Here is a 20,929-nt window from a genome sequence, read left to right as displayed (position 1 = left end):
GAAAAAGTGAGATGGGAATGATCTTCAGAAGGAAAAGAGTGAATTAAACACACAGAGAAAAGTTGAAATGAAAGACCACAGAGGATTTAAAAAAAAGTATGAGTATGAGATGGTGAGAAAAGCATATGGAGGCATATGAAAGTTCTCTTTTGATTATTTCTATTTTCTCCATGAAATAACAGGCAAGGTCTTCAGCTTAGAGTGGGAATGGGAAGAGGGTAGGCAACTTGAGAAAAGAAGGTGTGAATTACTCATCACTGAGTGGGGAGTGAGCTGACTAAAGGAATGTGGTAGGAGTGACACACAGCACTATAGGCTCACTGGAGTGACTAACTAGAGAGACAAGTCATCCTAATTGTATGCTTTTCTCTGACCACTTTCAGCTCTGTGGGTATGGAGCAAGCAGAAAGTTGGATTTAACCAGGACTGAGTTTTCTGTCAGGTGAGTATGACAGAGGAGGAAAGGAGAAAATGAATGGATTATGTCTGTGAAGGAATGTCTATAATAATGGAGCATGGGATCTAATGAAGGAGGTGGGGGTACAACTGGACAGTGAGACAAGAGCAGGGTTAGAGATCTCCATGTGGTCTAAGAATCAGTGGTATTGGAGTCTAGAGGGAGGAAACTTGAGAGACTGTGATTGGGGAATGGGATGTTTGAAACACAGATTATGGAAGGGTTCAGGAAGTGGTAATGAGGAGAATAAACTGAGGATAAGTAGAGGTTGGGTGGGCAATGTAAATGAAATGAGAAGACTGAGGAATTGAGAGGTAAAGGTCCTGGAGGTATCTTCTCTATGAAGACCAAAATCATCAAGTGTTGTAGGAGTAGTAAGAGGGAGAGAAAGGGAAGCGAAGAGGAGTAACCCAAAGACTTTTAGGTTACTCCAGTAAGGAGAAGCAACAGATGCTATAGTATGGTGCATAAGTTTCAAAGAAGCTGTGTGTGTATGAGCATGTGTGTCTTATACAGGAGGAATAAGGGTCTGAATAAAGGAAATGGGGAGTAAGGACATTTTCTGCGCACAGTCTTAATGGTGTGGGTGGGGTAAGGTAAATCTATGACTTGAGAGGGCTGTGGGTTTGAGGGGAGGGTTCCCAGAAAGAGCCTGCCTTCACCAGCGTAAGAAGAAGGAAACATTCAGTGGTTAAGAATTGAGGATTTGCAGATGATGGACCATGAAGTTCAGAAGACATGTTGTAAGAGTTTGAAGAAACATGAAATTGGGTTTGGTTAGGGGATGTTTTCTACTTTATGGGGATGAGTCCGGGTGGAGAGAAAAAATCTGAGATTGCGGACATGCAATGAGAAACTAGGGAAACAGGAATGTAGGGTCAGATGGGATGATCTTCTGCTGAGAGATGGACAATCCATTGCAAGTGTCACTTCTTTTTTGAAAGTAGATTCTTAGGCAGATGGTAGCAGCAAGGCAGGAAATATTGAGGAACAGGTGCTTTGTAGTATTCCTGATGGTGGAGGTATGACATTGGTAGGGTAGAGGCATGGAACATAGGAGTAAGCACATGACGCAAGCTTAATTAATCACAGACTCCAGCTCCCATCTGAGATGATCTTTAACACTGGGAACCAATAGTCCAGGCATTAGTTATCACTTTCCACAATCCCGTATAGATCCCACAATCTCTTATCTCTTATTCCAAAATCCTCAGATTCTAAAACCCAAAAGGTATTACATTATGCATTTAGTAGCGAAGGCTGACTTAACCTAACAAGAGAATCCATATGAACATCATTTATCCTAAAAGTGTGAATATTCATACGTTTTACCATAGAACAGTTAATGAGTTTGATTATGGAGTGTGGCTTCACACCCCACTGAGAGTGATATATAATACATGGTGTGTATTCTATATTATGTTTCTAAAATCAGAAAAGCTCTAAAACTCATCTGACTCCAGAGGTCTTGGCTAAGGGTCTTTGAATTTATATATCTACCAGTATGTAAAAGCTTTTCCTGAGCTATCTAAGGTGGTGCAGCTTCATGGGACTTGGACCCCCCTGGGACCACCATGAGGAATACTGTGAGGACTCTGAAGACCCCAGAGGACCTGTGGGCTTGACCTGCGGCTAGTCCCCCTTTTTTCCCATAGGTCACAACAGGATGAGAAGAGAAGCAAAAATAAATGCTTGAAAAGAAGCTATAAACCTGTCTGTCTTCTTCCTTTATTGGTCACTAACTTTGGCATACAATCATCTGCTCTGAGAGAAAACTAAAGAATTCTGAGTTTGAAATTCATATCTACTAGACATTCCAGGACTGTTGATGGCCGTGGTTCCTGACATTAGAGAAAGGTGTGTTAAGAGAGTGAAGGTGAAGCCAACTTTTAGAGACATCAATGGTGAGAGGTGGAACTAGAAGCAGGTTCTGACTATGCTCCAGTCCTGGCATCCATTATTTCTGAGGCTGGTTCCACCTTTCCATGATTTGATTATGTCAGCTCATAAGTCCCCATCTCCTACTTAAGCTGGTTTGAGTGTCCCGTACATGATGAAGCAGCGGGGATGTCCTTCCAGGCAGATAGTGTTTAAAGGGATCTCTGGCCCTGGGGATATTGGACATCTTAAAAGATAGGTAGCTCTTAGTACCATGGAAATATGTCAGGCAACTGTGAAGTCTCCACTTCTGGGCTGGTCTTCTCCTGTGGAGAGAACAGGGGTAGCTGACAGCCCTAGCGGAACTGGGGTCCTAAATGTGTTCCGAGTCAAGGGCTCAGGATCATGAGGTGAAATGCAGAAACCTGAATGCTTCCCTCAGCCAAGCAGAGTCTAATCTAAGGTGCTGGACCTAGAATCCCAGGCAGAGCCCTGGGACGGGTGGCACTTCCAGTAATCTCTGGTATACAGAAATGAGGAGATAGTCTATGGGTTGAAAACGCAGACTCAAATAGGTTGTCCTATATAGTAGTTAATCATTTGAAAGACACTAGGTAGGGAGAGTGGATATAATAATATTTATAGATAGAAAGATGGATAAGCAGATGAGAGAGAAGAGCTTCAAAGAGGAGTGAAAGAGCTAGAGTCTGGATAAATTCCTGAGCTGAAGAGAAGAGACGTGTAGTTGCTTTGTATAGATTACCTGTGACTTAGGTTGTGGGTAGAGAGAAAGCTGCTAAAGATGGCAGTTCACTGGAGAAGCACAATAATCAGAACTGGGGCACAAGATCAGGGCTGGACAGGACTCAGGATGAACCAGGTTGTTGATGTGATAACTGTTACATTCACGGCCCCAGTAAGCCATGTCTCCTAGTATTCACACTTGTTGTCCCTCCCATATTGGCTCTGGGCTCAGCCAGGGAACTTGCTTTGGCCAATGAGATATTGGCAAATGTGATACATTAGAGGTCTGATAAGCATTGGCTCATTGAAATTATGCTCTTTGAACTCCAAGATCACAATGCTGTGAGGAAGCTCAAGTTGGCCATGTGAGCTCTCAACATGGAGGATAAGCAAGGAACTCAGACAAGAACCAAACTCTAGGTCCCAGATATATGGCCCCGATTGAACAGTCCTGGTCAGTGGCCCAACTGAAGTAGCAGTTATCATGGAACAGAAATGAATCTTCTCAATGTGTCCAACCAAATTCCTGACGCATAGCGTTATGAGTAAATAAAATAATTGGTGCTTTTAAGCCACTAAATTTGGGGACAGTTGGTTATGCAGCATTGGATAAATGAAACAGGTGGCCTCCTACTTATGGGTTCCCATCTCAGGTCAGCATTAGCCCTTGAGCCATTGGCCTATGAAGCACGAAGGTGATCCTACATGGGGGCATCTATAATTTCTTGATCCCAAAAAAGGGCTATAAGATAGAATCCTCCTCTTTTTAGCACTGTTAATGTCCAGATGCCTTGGCCAGCTTAAACCATCTAGCTACAAGCCTGTGGAGGAAGTCAACACATGAGGATTAGGTAAAATAAGACTTCCAGAGATAAGGAGCTAAACTGCAGTACATTCTTAGTCCCTTTCTTGCCTCTGGTCTTCCTGTTACGTGATCTAATAACATACTGTTCAAGTTTCTCAGCTCAGTTCAGTTAATTGGCATCTGCAACTGCCCTAATGACACAGTCTTATGTTTTGTTTTGTTTTTAATTTATGGGGGTAAAATTCACAAAATGCCATGCACTTTTATTGCAAGGTAGAAATTCTGTAAGTAAGAATGCTTGTAAACCACTTCACATTTTCAATGGGGGAGGCTCCACCTTTATTGTCCATAACTTCTCCTGACCTGGTACCCTGAGTACCAGTTTCTGAAATGCCTGCCATTAGGATGTAGCAAGGGGCCAGGCTGGTCATTTCAGAGCATCACAGCCATGCAGAATTATTATGGGTTATGTGTGCTTGTCTTGAGTTAAGACAGACCATTGGTTCCAATTGTCGACTTGTGACCAAGTCAGCAATACTCATTTATCCTGGTTCCCACAGGGCTTTGAGGAGACATCAGATACTTCTTTTATCCCTTCTAGCTCAGTGCCTAACACACCTGCTTAAACTTGAAAAGACATAAAAGACACACAGATCAATATGTTGAATACTTGTACCTTCCAAATATCAATATTGTTTTTTCTAGCATAACAAACATGCAAATTAGCCCTGTGCAAAACCAGAAGCACAGCTTATAATACCATTTCTGTCTGACATGTTCTGTGACACAGAAGATTCCTTAATACATTCTTTAATTTATCCTCAGTGTATTCTCTACTTGAATATCAAACAACTGTAAGACAGTAATATAGAAATTAGTATTTATTCTTAATTGTCTTGGACTATATCTACAATAAGCCACTGAATTGAGGTCACTAGTTCTAAATAGATCAGAGGGTGAGGGTGACTTGCATCTATCCCCAACACAGGGAGATAGCTCAAAGCTTGTTCTTACGGCTCACTCAGTGGTGTCTTCCCAAAGAGAGCACAGCAGGGCTGTGTTATTTGGAGAGTGCTGAGACCTATGAATGCAGAGGAACAGAGATGATCAATGCAGCATCCTCCTCATTCGTCACTGGGAAAACCCAGAGGGAAAACATGCCCTTATTTTCTCTTACTGCCCTTAATGGAACACAACCATACTGCTCCCTCTCTCTTCTTAGCCTGTGCTGGAGCAAATTGTTTGGGGACCTCCCCAGTTTGAAGCAACCCCATTAAGTCAGGATGGCAAATGTAATGCATTTGCCCTGCTTCCTCCTTGGAGAAGTTGGATAAATGTTGCAAGTAGGCTTCCCAGGTAAAGACTGAAACAGAGCCTTAGCTAGATTTAGAACAATGGGTCAAAGTCCTTTCTTGGAAGAGAACCACAATCTCTATTTCAATTTAGTGTGATAGACATGCTAGAGATGCATGGATCTACACTAAATTGTGGCTCTAGGCAGACATTTAGGCCAGTGCTATTGCTCTAGAAATGCTCTAGGTGCATTTTACTCAAGTGTTAAATGGGTTGCATATTTTAATCTTCATCACATGGTTAGTATTTGCTTTTATCCTATTTCCATCCCTTTCTTTTCAATCTTGGGCCAGTTATCTGTAGGCTGCAGTACTTCTTTCACAGAGAATAGCTGGTTATTACATCCCCATGTGCTACCAGAAGCCAAGCGGGATAAGAAATGCTAGCAACCCCCTTTGTTCATGGAAGGGAAACGGTGCAAGGGCATTCTTGTTCAGTTCAGGTAAGTATGTATTAAGTACCTTCTATTCTCTCAGTGGACCTAGAGAAAAATAAAGCATGGTCCCTGCCTTAAAGAGTTTACCATCTAGAATAAGGAATGGCAAGCTACATCTGTGAGCTGATGATTGCTGCTTTTTTTTTTTTTTTCAAATAAAGTTTTCTTAGAGCACAATCACCCCATTCATTTACACACAGCCCATGGTTGCTTTTGCTCTGCAATGGCAGAGATGAGTAGTTATAACAAAGACTGTATGACCCACAAGGCCTGCAATATTTAATATTTGGCCCTTTTATAAGAAACTGTCCACCTCTGCACAACTCAGTGGTTTGTGGTATATTTACAGAATCGTGCAATCATTACATTATCATATATCAGAATATTTTTATCACCCCAGGAGACATCTCCATTAGCAGTCAGCTCCCAGCCCCTGGCAACCACTAACTTACTATCTATTTCTATGGGTTTTCCTATTTTTGACATTTCCTATAAATGGAACAATGCCATATGCAGCCTTTTGTGACTGGTTTCTTTCACTTAGTGTATTATTTTCAAGGTTCATCCAGGTTGTAGCATGTATCAATACTTCACCTTTGTCACCAAATAATATTCCATTGTGTGGATATAGCATATTTTATTTATCAGATGATGAATATTTCAGTTGTTTCCACTTTTGAGCTACTATGGATAATGCTGCTATGAAGGGTTGTGTACAGGTTTTGTGTGATCATAAGTTTTCAATTCTCTTGGGTATATACTTAGGTGTGAACTTGTTAATTCATACAATAACTATATGCTTAACATTTTTGAGGAATTGGCACTGTTTTACAAAGCTTTTCCACATTCTTACTAACACTTATTATTGCCTGTCTTTTAGAATTCTAGTCATCTCAGTGGGTATAAAGTGGTATTTCATTGTAGTTTTGATTTGAATTTCCCTCATGATAAATGATGTTGATCTTTTCATGTGTTTATCTGCCAGTTGTACATTTTCTTTGGAGAAATGTCTATAAAATACTGCACTCATTTTTAAATTGGATTATTTGACTTTTTATTCTTGAGTTGTAAGAATTCTTTACATATCATAGATTCTAGTCTCTTATCTGATTTGCAAATATGTCCCCCCATGCTGTGGGTTGTCTTTTCACTTCTTGATGGTATTGTTATAAGCAGAAAAAGCTTTTAATTTTGTTGATGTCCTACTTATCTATTTTTTATTTTGTCACTTGTGCTTTTGGTGCCCTATCAAAGAAACCATTGCCTAATCCAAAGATTTACTATCATGTTTTCTTTTTTCTAAGAGTGTTACAGTTTTAATTTTTACATTGAGGTCTATCATCCATTTTGAGTTAATTTTTGTATGTAGTGTGAGGTTGGGATCCACTTTCATTCTTTTGCATGTGACACTATTTGTTGAAAAGACTATTATTTCCTCCAATTAATATCTTTACACTCTCACTGAAAAATCAGTCAGCTGTAAATTTCAGGGTTTATTAATCGATTCTCAGTTTTATTCCATTGATCCATATGTCTATCCTTATGCCAGTACCACATTGTCTTGATTACTGAAGTTTTGTAATGGATTTTGTAATTGGGAAGTGTGAGCCCTTCAACTTTGTTCTTCTTTTTCAAGACTGTTTGGGCTATTTTGGGTTTCTTACATTTCCATGTGAATTTTATGGTAACCCTGTCAATTTCTGAAAAAATAGCCAGTGAGGCTTTTGATAGGGATTATATTAATCCATAAATCGTCTTGGGTAGTATTCCAGGATCAGTTTCAGTCATTTTGCTTCCAGAATGTGTGAGCATGGATCATCTGGGTAATTTGTATCAATGATTTCCAACAATTTAAAGCATCAAAATCCCTTTTTAATGCAAAATATTACTGTTGACTCCTCAAAGGATAAAAATTGTACTTTTCTAGTAATAACTTTTTATTACAATAGTACACAAAGACAAAAACTATTATGAACTCAAAAATGTTTTTATCCAAATGTTATTTTATCAATTCATAATAGCATCCATATACAATTGAGAAATCAGCCTAATGTGAAGAAATGTTAATACTCTGTCTTCAGACAATGTATGGTATGTTTAAGGCTGTTGGACTAGTTGCAAAAGCACTGTTGGCTCCGACTAGGAGAACCCCTGGTCAGCATGAAAGTCCCTCTGATGAGCAGTTCCATCTTTCTATACAGAATTCCTCAGAAGGGATTCAGCCACAGAAGAAGGGGGCTTGGCCAGAAATGCCCTCTGAGAACTAAATAACAATGCCAGCCCGCAACTAACCCAATACTGGTGATGAATTGATTTACTTATGGCAGAAGAAAACTCCTTACTGAGCTGCTGTCCCTGCTGTCTTGGGCAGACCATGCTGATTGCCTCCACCTGGCTTTTGAATATTTGCTCTCAAGATGCTCTAACAATTGAGCTAATTGGCAGTAATTCTCAGATGAACAAATCAACCACAAAAATACCTTAAAATTTTTTCTTTGATACCTCCAGTTACCTTTTTTTCATAAAAACAGAAAACAAGCAAACAGAAATCACAGGAGAACATTCTAATCTCCCTGCTGCTACCACTTTTCTTAATATTTGAAACAAAGTACAGAAAATGAATGTACATCAATGAAGTACAATGATTGCTCATACTAGTCCAAAGAATTATTCAACTTTTTGTTCTTTTTTACTTGCAAAGACTCATTTGCCATAATTTAATTCAAGAATCCTTGATTATGGCATAAGAATATCTGAGTCCATGTCTTGAATCCCTGTCTTGCTGGTCTCAGTTGATCAATTATATAATTAGTAACAGCTAACTTTTGGATGTGAGAATTAAGGAGAAACTTGAAGACAATAAAGTAGTTTAGTAATATAAGTCCTGGGTTTTTTTTTTAAGATTTTATTTATTTATTTATTTATTCATGAGGGACACAGAGACAAGCAGAGACACAGGCAGAGAGAGAAGCAGGTTCCATGCACCGGGAGCCCAATATGGGATTCGATCCCAGGTCTCTAGGATCGTGCCCTGGGCCAAAGGCAGGCGCTAAACCGCTGAGTCACCCAGGGATACCTAAGTCCTGGGTTTTAAAATAATTTTAGGATACTATTTCTTTATTAATAATACTGTGCCTGTCACCTCATGAGATTCCCAGACCATTCCCAGATGGTCTAGAGGGCCATCTACTTCCTGAGAGGCATGAGTCTATGTGGACAACTGGAGGTTGTGTACCTCCACTATGTGGACAAGTAGAGTGTGTCCAAATAGTAAAAAGCTCAAGAGATGCCAGGCTCCAGGAGCTTCTTTCTGATTGCAAGAGTGGTCAAAGGCAGTGGGTCAGAAGCCCATGTGGAGTGAGACCAAGAGAGCCAGCAGAAAGAGAACTGAAAAAGTCATCTACCAGAGAGATGAGCATACTTTCCTTTCTCAGTTTCCCATCAGTCCATGCAACTAATAATGCTTTTACCTCTGTGTGCCCTTTGGCTTCCTGACTCTGCTCCTTTCTTTTTCAGAGACTAATATTTTCTAGGTCTCCGGATGGTGCAAGCTATTTGTCTTTGTGGAAAGCAATGTTTTAAAAAGGCTCATCAGGGGCACTTGAGTCACTCAGTGATTGACCATCTGCCTCTGGCTCAGGTCATGATCCTGGGGTCCTGAGATCAAGTCTCGCAACGGGCTCTTCACAGAGAGCCTTGTTCCTCCTTTGCCTATGTCTCTGACTCTCTCTCTGCATCTCTCATGAATAAATAAATAAAAATCTTAAAAATAAATAAAAAGGCTCACCAATAAAAAAAGTCCCTCCGTTTCCCCTCTCTCGTCTTCCTGTGCAAACCAGATACCATTCTTTGACTGCTGCCTCAGGAAAGTGTTTGAAAAGGTGAGGTAGTCTGCCAGTCACTGACTTTATGTTTCTGAACACTGACCCATAAGGAAGGAGGGCTAAAATGCCCTGGGTAGGGTAGGGGGATTATAGGAAAGTGTGAAGATAGAGGAAGTGAAACTGCCTCTGAGAGAAAATGCCCAAGGTTAACACAGAAGAGAGTCTTCCCTATGTTGCCCTATACAACACGTAGAACAGTGTCTTCTGGCCTGAGGGTTGGGCTGAGAGGGAATAGGAGATGGGTGGCAATGAGAGCAGAAAAGTTAGCATGTCTGAGAAGACAGCTGTACACCCTAATTCAAAGGCAGGACCTAGGAGCCCATTTTGCTGCAGAGAATTAGAAGGGGCTGATGAGCAGAGGGGTTCCACAGACTTTGTGACCATGGTCCTGGGAGTCCACAGAGCTTAGATGAGGGATGTGTGAGCAAGATATCTAACAAGATAGCCCACAGAGAGCCTGATTGAGAATCTTGTGTCCTATTCTGGCTCAGAAACTTCACAATGGGTCATAAGTGGAATAGGGAAGTGTAGCACCATAGGGGACACATGACAAGAATCTCAGGATGTGCACAAGTGACTGAGGAGCAAATGGGGTGAGGCACATTTCCTCCAACACATGTAACTCAAGGACCATGAGATGTTGTAGCTTCTCTCCCCTCCCCCATGGCCTTGGCACTAAATACTCTCTTTTGAGCTGAAAAACTACCCTGCACAAATGGGAAGTGGAGTCAGTCCCATGGACTGAGACTACATTTTTGCCATCCAGGCAGGAAGAGGACTCAAAGTTTAATTTAGTATAGAAAATATTATAATTCTTGTACACTTGAATTGTAGAGTAAAATTCATATGTACTTCACCACCACACCATTCTTTGTCTATTCCTTGTATCTTACTCTACTTGGCGTGAGTCTTTTGGACTGGACTAATTATGGTGTAGCAAATATTGTTGAACCAACTATTTGCCTAGCTCTCTATTAGGTGTGGGGCATATCCACATAACTGAGGTGTGGTAGGTGGTAAGAAGCCTCTAAGAAGGCCTTAGTGATCCCTACATCATGGTGCTTATGACCACGTCCTCTCCATTTGAGTATGGACCGGACCTAGTGACTCACTTTGAGCTAAAAACAAAACAAAACAACTTTAGAAGTGATGGGATGCCACTTCCTATATCAGGTTAAAGAAGACTGTGACTTCCATCTTGCTCTCTCCATTCACTCTTCTGGCTTATTTTAAGGGAAGCCGGCTGCCATGTCACAAGCTGCCCCATAAATAGGTCCAATATGGAAAGGAACTGATGTCTCTGGCCAATAGCTATGGAGGAGAGTGTGGCTTCTTCCCATGTTGGATCTTTAGATGCTTCAGCCCTGGTTGACACCTTGATTGCAGCTGTGAGCTGTTTCTTCCCCAGAGACACCCAGTTATGCCACCTAGATTCCTGACCCTCAGAAACTACAGATTGTAAATATGTTCGGTTTTAAACTGCTAAGCTTGGGGATTATTAGTTATGTAGCAATAGATAAGAAGTACATGCTCCTTGCCCTCTAGTAACTATTGGTCTAGGATGAGATTTCTTTAGAAAGAGCATCCCTGAGAATAAAGATTGAAGAGCTGGGCATAAGGACATGGATTTTGTTAGGCTTCAGAAGCTGGGAAAGCAAGGAGGGGAGACTCAGAATCCTGAGCAGGCAATAATGACTTACTTTTGAGGTCTGTGATGAGTTTTCTCTAGCCAACACATTCTCTTTAATTATGAAAGTTCATTTCTTCAAACGACAATATTTGCATTTTTCACTTGTTGGGTTGGCAGAAGTTGGAGAAGTAGCATTGGGTGGTAGAGATGAGAAAGCCGGGCTGTTCTGCTATTGAATTTAGCTCCAACTAACAACTATTTTTGGGGTGCCCACCATGTCCTCATGTGCATCTCATGTATTTATAGATTTTCTGCCCCATTATCTGCTCTATAGTCTACTGAATAGACCGTTATTGAGGACATCTTCATAGGAAAAGCTGTACCTATGTGCAATATCCTTAGTCCTTATACCGTCTGTGAGGTGGGGCATTCTGAGTGAGTGGCTCTCATCTGCCATCATTCCAGTTATAACAAATTTAGGTGCTACTTTATTGAAAATGGGATCATGGTGGCAGCAGTAGCCATGAAGGAGAAACTGGACAACTGTCAAGTGGACAACTGTCATTACTCCTTGGAGAACCTCAACTCAGTCCTAGCAATGGGAGTGGTACAATCTTTTTGATTTGGTTACTTCTAGCTGAGGATAGCTAAGCCATGATAAGGGTATACCCCGCTTACAACAAAAATACTGTGTTCTAACAAAAGCAACAGTGGGTACTTAGATAATTTTTCTTCAGATTGATTTTTTTTTCCCCGTGAGTATGGTCATATTGGAACACTATTCCTGGTTTTTCCTTGTAGGAGGGTTGAGAAGATGCATCAGGCTGAAGCAGAGCTCTGGAATCAATTATAAACCAATTAGCCTGGAATAGTTTCTTCATTCTTTTTATTTTTTTCTCCCATCTGTATTGGCAAATCCCCATGCACACTGCATTTGGGTGCAGTCAAGCTGCTACAACCTTCGGATAATTCATTCAAATGTCAGAAGTCCTGGGGAGTACCAGTAGTTGGGAACCATTCCTAACAGAAGTACCCCTGAGATCTGTGGAGACTTGCAAATTTTATCAGAGTACCTTTATTTCATCTTGTGAATGCAATTAGCTGTCTCTTACATGTGATGTTTCATTAGAGATAGCCCATTCCTGGACAATTTGTGCATTTTGTCTGCAGAGTATCCACTCCTTTGTCTGCTGTTAACAGGACTCCGATTTTCTGTGGGGAAAAGTCCCACTCTTGGTCCAGATGATTAGGGTGGGACTGATCCCACTGTTGGCTCTCGAAGAGGGCAAGGGACCCAAGAATGGACATTCAGGGCAGTGTTTCACCTAATTGATTTAGAATGGACATGGGACCCAATGCAGATTAAACATAGCCATTGAGGCTTGATTCTAAGTTTTCTCTTAGAAGGGCTGGAACAAGGCATGTTCTGGTTTGGGGGTGATGTTACAGGTAGCCATCCAGTGATAACAAGGAAAGTGCCTGTCAGTGAGTGGGAACAGCATAGAGGAAAGGAAGTGAGAGAGAGAGAGAGAAAAAAAAAAGAGGAGTTTTAAGTCAACAGGTTTTTCTCCATCTTTTTGTTTTGCTTAAACAAGTTTAAGCCAGATTTCTGTGATTTGCAGCTCAGAGAGTCTTAACAATAGGTTAATACGGCAATCTGCCATAGGACTCGTACCTTCCTGCTTGGTATGCCCCAAATTCAAGACCCCGAATGATCTTTTCTTGAGACATTTCTCAGGATTGTGTTGGCATCAAGCAACTTGGGATATGAGATAACCTCTGTCTCAAAGAGCAGGTTGCTTCCACTTACTGCCAAGGCGGTGGATCCCCCAGGTTTAGAGCTCCTTTCTTGGGGCAATGATGACCATGCATGCAGGCATTCATCTAGGCCCACCTGTGTCACCCCATGGGAATTGGGGTGCATGAGAAACAGACACAAACCAACAGAATGTTCATGTTTTCCTGGTTGCAACTGCCAAAGGCTTTGGTCTCTGACCTATACATCTTGTGCCTTTTGCCAATATCCATGAAAAAATAACAGGCTAGCTTATTAGCTTGAAAAGTAAGGTGAGGTTGTTGATACTGTATGGCTCCTTTGGGCTTCCCTGGGCCAGTGAGCATTGCATGACAGTTTGGCCAGGAGCACATGCTTGACAGGAAGACAGACTGAGTTGAGTCCTGGCCCTGGCACTGACTATCTGCGTATCTGTTAGCAAGTTACTTAACCTGTGAGCCCTTCTATTTTCTCCTAAGTGGAATGGGGATATTATTGCCAATTACCTTGACTTTTCATGAGGACTGAATAAGAAAGTATTTGTAATGCTCTTGACACAGAACCTGGCATGGAGTGAGCTCAGTAAGTGTTAGCTATTATTAAATACTTAGTAGTGGCACTTGGTACATTAAAATCTGTCTCATTGCAAAAGGGAAAAAATGTTTAGTGCTGAAAAATTGGGAAATATGTACCAGAAAAAATATAAAGAGTCTTAAAATATTATAATTTCACAGCTAGATACCCATTATTGTCACTGTGGTCAATATCCATCTAGAATGTATATGTGTGTGTGTATGTCCTGTTTGAGGCAGGATAATAATGTACACATTATTTTGTTATGTTTTCCCGTACTTAATATGTCATGACCACCTAATTTATGCTTCTTTAACTTTCCATTAAAAATTATGAAATATCCATATCTTATATATGTAGCATATATATGTATATATGTAGCATAGAAGTTAAGAGGGGGAATAAAATGGACACGACACCCAGGAACCCACAAATTAAGCCAAAGATTATCACTGACATGGGTGAAACACCTGGTCAGATCATCCTGTCTGCTCCTCTTGCCCCCGGAATACCATGATCCTGAATTTTGTATTTATTTTTCTCTTGCAATTTGCATAGTTTTACCATATATGTAAATATCAGTAAACTTTACATCAATTGCTCATTTTAGTACTTAATAGACACAGTATAATGTGGCAGGTATTTTATCTGGTTTGCTTTTATGTTTGGCATATATCCATGAGGTTCATCCATGTTGATTCATGAAGTCGCCCATTTTTCAGGGATATTTGATATTCCCATTTAGAAAGATGCCATGATTTAGTCAATGGTATCTGGCTAAGACACCAGGGAAATATATTTGGTAAGGCCATCCTCTGCCTCCTTTGCAGGTGCTTCAGATTCAGGGTGGGGGACAGGAGTCTCTACCCCAAGCCATTTGCTCCCAGGTCAGTTTAAGGTTTCCCAGCACCAACTGGGTTGACCTAGACCATGCAGGTCCCAAAGGCATCATGGAGGAGATCTTCACAAGCATAGAGGAAGAAAACAAGGATCAATGGTCTGAGACTATGGACCTAGATACCATAGGTACATTGCAAAGAGTCCACTGTGGGAGAATGTGGAAGAGATAAAAAACATTTTTTTTCATAATAACATATGATCAGAGAGATGGAGTATTGAATAGGTTGAGATTGCTTTGCCTAAGGAAAAGGTCATATAATTTAACACAACCTACGTGGGTTGAGTGTGTGTGGGGAAACAAATACTCTCTTACATTACTAGTGGGATCCTATATTAGCAAAACCTTCATGGAGAGTAATTTGGCCACATCTACAAAAATTAAAAATGCAACTACCCTTTGATCCAATTATTAAATTTCTAGGAGTTTATCTCACAGATGTGTAAGATTATATAATTACATTGTAACTTATTGTAGCATTATTTATGATACTAAAATATTGAAACAATCTTATAATTTATAATAAAATACTGAAATGATATACACACTATATGAACATAGTTACTTATTATAGCATTATTTACAATAATAAAATGTTGAAACAATCTAAAGGAGATTAGATAAATAAATTATGGTTTATCCACTTATGGAAAGTAATGTGGCTGTTACAGTGAATCAGGCAATTTTTAAGGCACCAGTACAATATAAACTCTGTTTTGTTAAATGAAAAAACAAAGTTATCGGGGATTTCTAAAGGAAAATAGGTGTGTGTGTGTGTGTGTGTGTGTGTGTGTGTATACATAGAATATCCCCAGTTACTGTGGTTGCTTTTGGGGATCTGGATATAGAGGATAGAAGTGGGAGAAAGGTATATTATTGTTACTTTTTTGTATATTTAAACTTTTGTACCATGTGAAGTTATCAATGAGTCAAAGAGTAAGTAAAATGAAACTGAAAAGAGCAGGGAGGCAGGTGCTAAAGAGAGGAAGCTAAAGGAGAGAAGATGCATGCAGGTGTGGGCAGGCCTTTCCAGAGAGCCAGAGGGATTGGTCCTGAAGTGGGACTACTGGACGATACACTGGAGAAGGGGATGTCAGACGAGTGGTGCAGGTAGCTGGGGTGGTATACGGTTTTCTTCCAGGATGCCCCTCACCCAAGTACATCTTTACTCAGTACCACCCTTGAAGTTGGACTCTTTTTCTTTTGTTATGTGTTTTTGTTTTGCTCTTTTTAAAAAGATTTTTATTTATTTATTCACAAGAGACACAGAGAGAAAGAGAGACAGAGACACAGGCAGAGGGAGGAGCAGACTCCATGCAGGAAGCCTGATGCAGTACTCGATCCCAGGACCCCAGGATCATGACCTTAAGGCAGGCGCTCAACTGCTAAGCCACCCAGGTGCCCCCGTTTTGTTCTTTTCAATCAAAACTTGTAACAATGATAATCAGAGTAATAGTAAAATAATAGCAATAATAGCAACACCAATATTGAAGAATCGTTCTTACTTTAGCATTTACAGTGTGACAAACAGTAACTAAGCACTTTACACGCATCTCATTTAATTCCTTTACTGGCTATATGGAGTTGGAAGTATTATTATTCTTATTTTATAAATGAGGAACCTGAGGCACAAAACTATCAAGTAACATATGTTCAAGATTACATAGCTAGCAAGTGGTAGCAGCATGATTTTTTTTTTTTTTTAAAGTAAGGCGGAGCCCAATGCAGGGCTTTAACTCACCACCCTAAGATCAAGACCTGAGCTGAGATCACAAGTTGGATGCTGAGCTGCCTGAGCCACCCACATGCCCCTGATAGCATTGAAATTTGGACTCATGGGGGATCCCTGGGTGGCGCAGCGGTTTAGAGCCTGCCTTTGGCCCAGGGCGCGATCCTGGAGACCCGGGATCGAATCCCACGTCGGGCTCCCGGTGCATGGAGCCTGCTTCTCCCTCTGCCTGTGTCTCTGCCTCTCTCTCTCTCTCTGTGACTATCATAAATAAATAAAAATTAAAAAAAAAAAAGAAATTTGGACTCAGTTTGGCCTTCAAAGATTGTGCTTGAAACCACCTTGCTACATTCTTTTCCTTATGAATAAGAAATGTGTTAGAAGGTGTAGTAGCTTGAGTGTGTGTGCACACACATACGCACTTTGAATCTAACTTCACATGTTAACTGTGTACAAATATTTATGGGCCAATTGTCTCAGGTGGAGCTGGGAAAGAAAGTGGCATAGAAGTTATGATCTTGGTCACCTAGGAAAAATCTAGCGATATTAGGACAATAGGAAAGGTGATCATTTGGGGGATATTAGGAAGAAAGATGCCTGCAACCTGACAGCCAAGCAGGTGTTGTTGCCATTACTATTAAGCGGCTGGGAATTCCCAGAATGTGAAACTGAGGAGGAAAACAAATAAATAATTTGCTGACTTCACTAACTTGTAGAAGTATTTTCAAAACTCCAAGGAGATTACTCACTATTTAGAGGCCCTCAGACTATGTGATATTTCGGAGATAATGTGTTAACCCAATGCACTTACAGATAATTCCAGAGCTAAGATGAGCCAGGCTATTTCAGCTCACATGGGGGACTAAGGAGCCAATATTTTCCCTGGAAGACTAGTTCTTTCTTCTTTTCTCGTGTTATTCCAACAAGGCTGATTCCAACGAGTTTATGAGAACAATTCAAAGCTTATTTTCTCAGCCTCTCTTCCAGAGGGAGCTGGACTAACGTACATGCCTTCATTACCACTGAAGGAGAAAGTGTATCTCTTTACTGTTTCCTCTATTAAACTTTGATTTGTTTGGACAGCAAATTTCTTGTCAGTTACTTGTATTCCAACCAACAGCAACACTTTTTGACTCTGGTTTGAAAGGAAAGAATACTCTAGACCGGAGCTGTCAAGTACTGTAGCCATCAGCCTGTGTGGCTATTTAGCACCTAGAACACGGCTACTATGAACTGAACTGTTCTCTAAGTGTAAAACTATTGTGATTCGAAGACCTACTGTGAAAAAAAGAATGTAATAGGCCTCAAACTTTGTTGATTACTTGTTGAAATGATAATACAGTTTGTGTTTTCTGCATGGCTATGCAGAACCATAAAAGGGACTGCACAAGCTGAAACCATACAGATGACCGTACTAATCAATGGGGAAACTGTGATTATTATGTGACCTTTAAAAAGTTTTGTCAAAAATATTAAAAATTGTTACTGTCCATTATAAATGTTGGCAGAAAAGAAGATGGTAGTAAAATTAACTTATTTGGTACCTAGTAATTAAAAAACACGAGAAGCATGAGAATTAAAGTGATTTTTTTGTTTGTAATAAACTTATCAAGAGTGGCTTGAACAGTGCTTGCTGCCTTCTGATCACATAAGTTACAGTCTAGAGCAAGTGTCTTTTCTAGGTCCTGGTGAATTGTCATATTCCTTTCTAAGATCAGCTCCCAATGGATTTATCTTATCTTTTGCTTTCCCAACATTGTGAAAAATCTCTGAAAGTTTTTTATTTAATGTGGGTTTTTTTTTTTTTTTTTTTTTGCTGGTGTCACCTCCTCTGGAACAGCTGCACTCTTTTCATCACAAACTGTTCCTCACTATGTTGATAAGTTTGCCTTCACTAGGTTTCTCCAGTTGAACATCTATAGTCTCTTGAGCAGCAGAAGTTTCATCTTTCCCATAGTCATCTGTCTTCTTATCACATCTACCTTGCATTCCAACAATATGATTTTTGTTTGTTTCTTTGCTGCTCTTTCATCTTTGTTAGCCAACTGCCTCTAGATTATTCATTTTGTAAAGTGTCCCATGGGTTTATCACTGAGAAACAAGAAATCAACACAACTACATACTTTGCTATCTATGCATGAACTGAGTAACAGATGTACAGTGACCACCAACAGACTTTGAAAGAAATGATATGACTGGTCACTGATAATGATACACACTACATCATTATAAACTTATTGTTTATGTAGTTATTTGTGGACTTAAGTGTAGTAGCAAAATGTGTAGTTTATGCAGTTATTCATAGTTAATATGCCATAGTAACTAAATTTGGATTACTGGAGAACTAATATTTAACTGAACATACTGAACCATGCAAAGCAAAATCTGCTTGTATTTTGGATATTGGGTTAAACAAAATATATGATTAAAACTAATGGCACCTATTTTGCTTCCCTTTCTATGGCTAATAGAAAGTTTTCAATCCTATATGTGACTTGCATTATATTATTATTAGACAGTGCTGCTGTGTTATACATTAACAAAAACTTTAGGAGAAGAAAAAAAGAAATATGCAGCTGGGAAAGAACCAAATATTGTCACAGTTTGGAAGTGATACGAGTAGTCACAAACAAATGAACAGATTCAAATCTACACAAATTGAACATGATTGGTGAAAAATAGCAAAGCTAAAATTAAAAAGATAATAGACTGGGAAAACGTTCACACCAAATATGTAAGCCAAGGGCAAACTGCTGATATTATAAAATTACTCATTCAAATTTATTCTAAAAGTATCAAGTTCCCAGTAGATCGTTAGACAGATGCACAGCAATTTAAATGAGAGGAAATTGAAATAGTAAATGAACACCTAGGAAAGTTCATCTTGTCTAGTTATCAGAGACATAAAAATTACCATCAACTTTGAGTTACAATTTAGTATCCATATTATTAACAATTATAACACCTAATATCTGTGTATCATAACTGACAATGTAATTAGATACAATACTTTTAGTAAGCAATATTGTGTAAAGAGAAAGAGCCATATAGATATTCCTAACCCTATGACCTAATAATACCACTCCTGAGTAAACTCTAAGAAAATAAGTCAGCAAGAACAAAAAGTTACACATATAGAAAGATGTGTTATATAGTTACTTATAATAGCAAAAATACTGGGGAGTATACTAAATATCTACTATAGAACACTGAATCCAACAATGACAGACTACATAGTGCTTTTCAAATGCACATCAACACTACTAGAATTTACCATATGCTAGATCATAAAGCAACCTAAAATATATTTCAAAGGATTGAAATCATTAAGAGTATGCTGTCTGAGCATAGTGGAACTGCTCCTAAAAACACAACGAAAACTAACTAGAAAAGTACCAAGTGCTTTGAAATAAAGCATTAGAATTCTAAGCAACCCATAAATCAAATAAATTAGAAAATATTTTAAACTAAATGATAGTGAATATATGGCATATATATGTGGAAACCAGCTAAATAGTGATCAAGGAAATAACTGCCAATCTAGAATTCTATAATTATCAAAAAATGTTCTTCAGGGCAGCCTGAGTGGCTCAGTGGTTTAGCGCCGCCTTCAGCCCAGGGCCTGATCCTGGAGTCCCGGGATCAAGTCCCTCATCGGGCTCCCTGCATGGAGCTGCTTCTCCCTCTGCCTGTGTGTCTGCCTCTCTCTCTCTCTCTCTGTGTCTCTCATGAATAAATAAATAAAATCTTAAAAATAAGTCCTTCAAATATAAAGGTGAGGTAAGCATATCTTCAGATTAACAGAAACTGAAAGAATTCATACGATGCTTAGAGGAAATTTATATTCTTAAATATTTTTATATAAGAAGGAAAATAAAATTCTATACCTCATTAATTAAACTTTCTATATTTAAAACTGAAAAAAACCCCAAAATATCATATACATAAAATTAGTCCAAAGAGAGAAGAAAGAAAAAAATAACAGCACATTGTCAAAATTATTTTTATAAAAATAAAAAGTAGGCAGGAAAATAAAATCAATAAAACAAAAGTTTGTTCCTTAAAAATGATGATCAAATTATAAAACTCTGGCAAGACTGATTTAAGAAAAACCGAAACAACTAATATCAGTAGTGAACAGAGACATTAGTATATAGCTCCTATACACATTTAAAAGAAGACATTATAAATAACTTCATTACAATTTAAATAAAATAAATTCCTTGAGGAAAGGAGGGAAACTGAGTGGGGAAAGATTAGAGAGAAAGACAAACCATGAGAGGCTCCTAACTCTGGGAAACAAAGGGTCACAGACGGGGAGGTGGGTGAAGGATGGGGCAGCTGGGTGATGGGCATTAAGGAGGGCACATGATGGGATGGGCAAGGAGTATTACATTATATGTTGGCAAATTGAATTTAAATAAGATATAAAAGAGTAAATTCATTGAAAAATATAACTTTCTAAACCTAATACAATAAGAGAGTAATGGAAATGACATATATCTACTAAAAAAAATTAAATGTTTTATTTTAAACCTCTCTACGAAGTATATACTCCTGGCCCAGATGGTTTCTTTGGTGAATTTTAGTAAATATTAAAGGAAGTAATAAGTCCAATATTATGCATGCTTTTCCAAAAATCAGAAAAAGAAGGTATCCTTCCCAGTTTTTCTATGGTCCCAGCATAAGCTGGATAGCCAAATTAGTTACAAAAATTACAAAAAGGAAAAGTACAGACCAATATGTAGCATGAACATATATGTAAAAA

This window comes from Canis lupus, chromosome 20 (genome assembly GCF_048164855.1).
Source record: "Canis lupus baileyi chromosome 20, mCanLup2.hap1, whole genome shotgun sequence".
In the NCBI taxonomy this organism is placed as follows: Eukaryota; Metazoa; Chordata; class Mammalia; order Carnivora; family Canidae; genus Canis; species Canis lupus.
The sequence above is the reverse complement of the archived record's forward strand: the minus strand, read 5'-3'. Positions refer to the sequence as shown.